Consider the following 5,981-nt stretch of genomic DNA (forward strand, 5'->3'; position numbering starts at 1 on the left):
TAAACTGCACCCCGACATATATGTGGCCCTGCATAACTATGCCTTTTAACTGCTACTGCTAATTCCATGTGAGGAAGGACATTCTCTTCATTGCTATAGCTGTGTTTTTCTTAGAGATGATCCAATGTGACCAGTTGTTCAAAAAAAATGTAAAAATCCTACCCCTACTACATAACATATACTTGAAGCACATGACCATGCATCAGAGATTAATCAATTTACTGCATGTCAGCTGCTCAGTGATAACTGTTCCTGGGCAGCCTTCTAGCCCATCATGAGCACAAGATATAGAGACTTAGCTGACCCTCCTTTCCTGGTAGCTAAATTGAATTATTTCATGTTTGCCACAGGCTGAGAGTGTGCAGGCAGGCAGTTTTCTTGGCTTGGATGATAAGAAGTTGTAAAGCTGCAATAACTTGTTGGTGTCTCTGAACCCCTGAGCTGTATTGGCCCAAGTGTGACAAGGAGAGCTGGCTTGATGTTTTCAGCCTTTACCAGTCATTTCCAAAATGGCAAAAGATGGAAGATAGTCAGAAATACATAGAAAAGGAGATTTCCCTATCTGGTCTTCATCTTACAATTCCCCCATGGGAAAACAGCTATTTCCATCAGAAGAAAATGCTGGATGGGGAATTTCTCAGTTAAAATGTTTTTTTTTTTTTTTTTTTTAATATATATATATAATATCCAAATGCAATCAATTTGATCCAGCAGGACTTTGGCACTCAAGGATGACTGAAGCCCTTCACATCAGTCACCTGCACATTTCTTTCCCTTGTGAGATACTGTTCCCCCTTCCCCAGCCTCCCATCTCCTTCCCTTCCTACTCCCAATATTTTTGGCTTTAACACTCCTCCCCATTAACCTGTGCTTTTTTCACCCAATCTTTTTCCCACTGGGAGGACTTAGCAACTCCTAATCCATGACATTCTGCAATTTCCTACATTTTAATTTTATGTTTGAATTGCCATTGCTGACTTTCTCAACCAGAGAATGTAGTTGTGGTTCAATGCCTGAACAGAGACAAGGAGCAGAATGAGGATGGTGGCAGAGTTGCTGCTGGACAGCAAAAGAGAGACCACACAGGACAGGACATTTCCAGATCTGGGCCAGAACCACACCATTAGGGAGATATGGTTTGAGAATATGTTTTTTTAAACTGAACTTTGTAATGGAAATGTGGAAATGAGAACCAAAGGACGTGTCTCCTCCAACTCTGACAGGCCACCAGAGAAAGCTGACAGCTGGGTGTTTGCATTTTATGGCTTACCTCTAACACCAAACTCTTGGCTCAGCTTCATGCTCCAGATGTATCATCCTCTCCCACAAACCAAAAAAGCCTTATGGTAGAGCTGATGTGATGGGAAATGCCAGAGGAAACTCACTGCTTTGTAAATATATGATTAGACCACCTACTGAATGTCTTTGGTCTTCCTGAGAGAAAATGACTCATTAATGTTAAACAGTCCTCTGAAAGGAGAGAAAAAACTCTATGAATCTCTATAGAGGAGATGATGCATCAGGGTAAATTGATCCTGAAGTTTGGATGACAGCTTGTTTCCATCTTTCATCAGAAGTGGCAAAAGATTCATTCAGTGTTTGAACCTCTGACTGAAAGGAAACCTGTGCTCCCTGCTCTCTGAGATTTACCCTGGCTCACCTGCTGACACTGTGAATTCTTGCCCTTTCTCAGCAACCCTTCTTCTCTCTCCTTCTTTTCCCTCTGCCTCTTCTAGGACGTGTCATTCCACCCACGGATGAAGACCGCAGGAGGATCATTAAGCAGATGAAGGTTCGCACCACCCTGAAAGGAGATAAGAGCTGGATCCACCACCATAACTCGGACTCTGAGGATGAAAAGAAGAGCAGCCCGCTGTAAGTGTGGCCACTGAGGAACGCTTCTCTTCTCCCTTCCCTTTCTTTCAACCTCCCATGAGTACTCTGTTCTTTAGCCTGTGTTGCTAGCATGTTTTAGGGGCCCCATGATGCCAGGAAACGACACTGCCAAAGGGAAGCAGTACTCCTCTTTATTTTTGATAAATACAGGCTGGGAAGAAGCGCTGAGGAATGGCCTTTCCTGGGAGCTAGGAATCCAGCAGCCCAGGTGGATTTGAAATCTTAGGAGAACTCCGAAGTTTTTTGAAGCCAGATTGTGTTTCACCATCTCCAGAGTGAAAAACAAAGGGGCAGAACTTGATGGGAGGGAGTTTAAGTGATAAAACAGCCAGGTCTGCATCTCCCCCTGCAGCTCTAGGACTGTGTCACACAGCCACCCTTGTACCAGGGAACACTGCAATCTGCACCAGCTTCTTTTTAATTAGAAACAAACCCAAGCCCTTCTCTTAACAACTCTCTCCAAAAACATCATTGCCATGTTCAGCCAGGCAGCTCAGCAAGATCAGAAGTTAATTATGTCATTGTGTTTTCTCTTTACTCAGGTCTGGACGGGCCAGTGAGGGATCCCCAGCCTCAACACCTATTGCTCCCCAGAGTGACAGGTAATTTTGGGGACTGATCCTGTTGCTTCCCTTCTGTGTTATCTCATGGGGTCAGTGCATGCTTTCACTGGCAAATGTGTGCTCTTTCTTCACACCCTCATGCCTGCTCATTGCTGTGATTGTGTTGAAAAATACAGTCCTTGAGGAGAGCCTGCATCATTCAGTATAATGTCTTATAAACTGTCACCTTGTAGAGAGCATGGCTTATCTCCTGTAAAGTCCAGATGGACGAATGGATGATTGATGTCTTTAATGCAGATGAATGGATACCTTCAAGCCTATGATTCCACAAGATTACTGGTGCACATCAGCTCCTGTGCTGGTGCAACAACTGTATGCTCTAAGCCTGGGGGCTCCTCAGAGACAGCGAAGCCCTGTGTGGGAGCTGAATTTGCTTCAGGGCCAAAGCATGAGGGCTCTTCAGGGACCCAGGATCTTGTAGGACTACTGTCCTAAAATATGAAACTGTTGGAAAGGGCTTAGTCATATGTGAGAGCTCTTTGCTAGCTGCAGTGCCATTGCTGGGAGAGCATTGCCCTCTCCCATGAGCAGTTTCCTCCTGCTTCTCCGTTTTTCTGTGCCAGCTCTTGTCACTTCTTGTTGCAATTAGACAGAATGGTTTTCCTGCTGCGCCCTACCTCTTTCTGCCTCCCTCCGCAGCATAGTGCTTTATAAGGCACAGGATAAGTAAAACCAGGGATGTTTGTGACATTGGAAATGTGGCGTCTGAAGGGGCATCTTCACACAAATGTGTGAGGGCCTGAAGTTGACAGAAGGTGAGTGACAGGGAGTCCAGGACACTCAGGATCTGTTTATACTTCAAGGTGAGGACAGGCATTCATATGCTGAGCTGGACAACTTCTCAGCTTTCTTGCAGCTCTCATTCAAAGCTCAGTGCTCAGAGAACAGCTAGGCAGTGGGGCTGAGATGGGCTACACCCTGCCAGTGCCTGCTCTGAGGACACTGCAGAAACAAGAACTTGGGGCTGTCCTCAGCACTCATTGTCCTCCAGCTCATCCCATCTGGAGAACTCCAGAGCTAGGCTAAGCCTGCAGTGTTTGCATTTCTGTGTCTGTGAAGGCAACTGGATAAATTTGAGCTTGGCAGCCACCTCAAGCACATGGTTATGGGCAGTGTAAACCTGCCTTCCTGCTAAGCTCTGTCCTGATTGCTGACCCTGCTTGGAGGAGGAGGTTAGACCAGAGACCTGCTGAGCTTTCTTACTGAATTAACTTGTGATCCTAAGGGCACCTGGACCAACAGGAAAAGAGAGGGTGGTATCTGGGCAGGGGTGAAGGGAGCCTGTCTGAGCTCATTTGATGGGAACTAGGTCCTTGAGGCCCGTCCTGGTCCCCACCTTGCTCTCAGGAAGAAATCTTCAAGACAGCTTGAAGCAGGTTCCAGGGATACTTCCTCCTGCCCTGGTGCAAGGGCCAGATCCCCACCTGATGGTATCCCTTTCCTTTCCCTTCGGGGGAGCTATGCCACATGCCCTTCCTGAGAATGGACTCTCAAAGAAGTTAAGTGTGAAGATGATATTTTCCTGTGTTAAAACAGCCAGGATCTATACTATATCTAATGTCCCCCCCTCCCTGTGCCATCAATTTGGGGACTTAATTCTGAGCCAGAAAACACTGTCAGCATGGCTAATTTTAATTGGCTAGCTCTAAAATTCACTTTTCTTATAAAAATCTTTTATAGAGCTTGTTCTGATGATTATTCATTTTTAAAGAATCCTTCCAAGGTTAATTTTGGTGCAGCAGCTCAGGTATCACTCAAGGCCCATTTAGCTAGATTTTTGGCTTGACAGCCACATGCTGCTGCTGTTGTTTTTCCCCATGTTTCTTAATTCACTAATGTCTGTTCTTTGCACAGGTCTTCTCCCTCCAAGCCTCAGTCCGGTTACCTCATCAGGTTGGTATAGAGCAGCATATATCTGGGCTGTAGGGGAAGGAGAACTAGATCAGGAGCAACAAACATGAAAAATATTACTATCTCTTGGGTCCTCCTATTAGTTAGGAACATTACAATGCTCAGGGAGTAGCTTGGTGAAAACATAGTCCTCAGTATTTTGTTTAACAGGTAGCTTAATGGTGGTGGTAACAGAAAATCAGATCTCCTCTGTATGATACAATGATCACACATGGAAGGGTTATCGTGCTATGAAAATGTTCCACCATCCTTGTGATCAGCACAGCACCAGTGATGGGGCTTGTGTGCTTCAGCTTCCTCTGACACATGGGCTGAGACTCTGATGCCACCATAATCCTGAACAGGTTGGCAAGCCCTGTGGTACCATACCCAATCCTGTGTGCGAGCTGATTTTACTGTGTTGTCTAAGGCCAGGGAGTAGGAAGATAGGACTTTTCTCAGGATGACTCTGCCAAGGAAGCACCTTCTAATTCTTGGTGTCCTGAACCAGTACCTTCCTCCCGACAGGACACACAGACACTGTTAGGCCAAAGAGTGGCTGCAAGTCTTTTAATTTTAGTTCCAAACTCTGTCCTGCAAAAGATTTAACATGTCTCTTTTCTCCCCAGAGGGGTGTTCACAAGAACCATCGATAAGATGTCTTCCGTGCCAGATTCTTCATCTTCTAATGAAGCACAAAAAAGGTACATGTGTGTCGTCTTCTTCATGAAAATGAGCTTTCAAATATTGTACATATTTCTAGTCATCCTCTTACTTTGGCCAGTGCTTGTGGGCTTCCACTGAGCTCTACTAAATCCTTACTAAATGCTGGAAGATGTGGCTGTTCATTTAACAGCTCCACTCAGCAGACATGGGGAAAAGACAAGGCATCAAACTCCATATTTTCCTCACCAGAGCATAGGATGGCTGTTGGCTGTGAAAGTACTCATGGGTTTGCGTTTAATTTGTCAAAGAGTTTTGAGTGGGGGGACAAATCACAAGGAATCCTTGCAAAGCTGTGGTTTGTTATAGTTTTTTTTTTTTTTGAAACCTGTCTTGTGAGAGGCGCTTGCATTTAATTCTAGTAAGTAAGATCTAAGCATGGCTCTGATCTAAGCAGATGCTTTGTTGCACCTCAAGTGAAACCTTTTGAAACCCAATTTTTGCCTATTTTGATTCAACTTGGGAGAAGGATGATGCCATGAGGTGTATTATTCCTTCTCACTGGCTGATCCTGGGATGGGGTGGCACCATCCCACAGAAGGGTATGCCCATACCAGCTCTGACAACTCTCAGTGGCCCTGGGGAAGCAAAGTAGACCTCAAATCCTAGTCCAAGGCTGTGAAAAGAGGGCAAATGCTGCCCTTCAATTAAATAGCATTCCCTGAATTCAGAGAGTGGATCTTTGGGATCAGCCTGTTTTCCCACATCATGGGGAGCATGAGCTCACCTGGGGAAGAGGGTGGCAAAGGTTGAGAGCTCAGGAGGGTTATGTTAACAGATGTGATTTGTGTCGTCTGCAGCACTGCCGCAAAGGGACGCAGCCTGTGCCGTTCTTCCTCTGGCTACAGG

This window comes from Haliaeetus leucocephalus, unplaced genomic scaffold (genome assembly GCF_000737465.1).
Source record: "Haliaeetus leucocephalus isolate CR32 unplaced genomic scaffold, Haliaeetus_leucocephalus-4.0 Scaffold262, whole genome shotgun sequence".
In the NCBI taxonomy this organism is placed as follows: Eukaryota; Metazoa; Chordata; class Aves; order Accipitriformes; family Accipitridae; genus Haliaeetus; species Haliaeetus leucocephalus.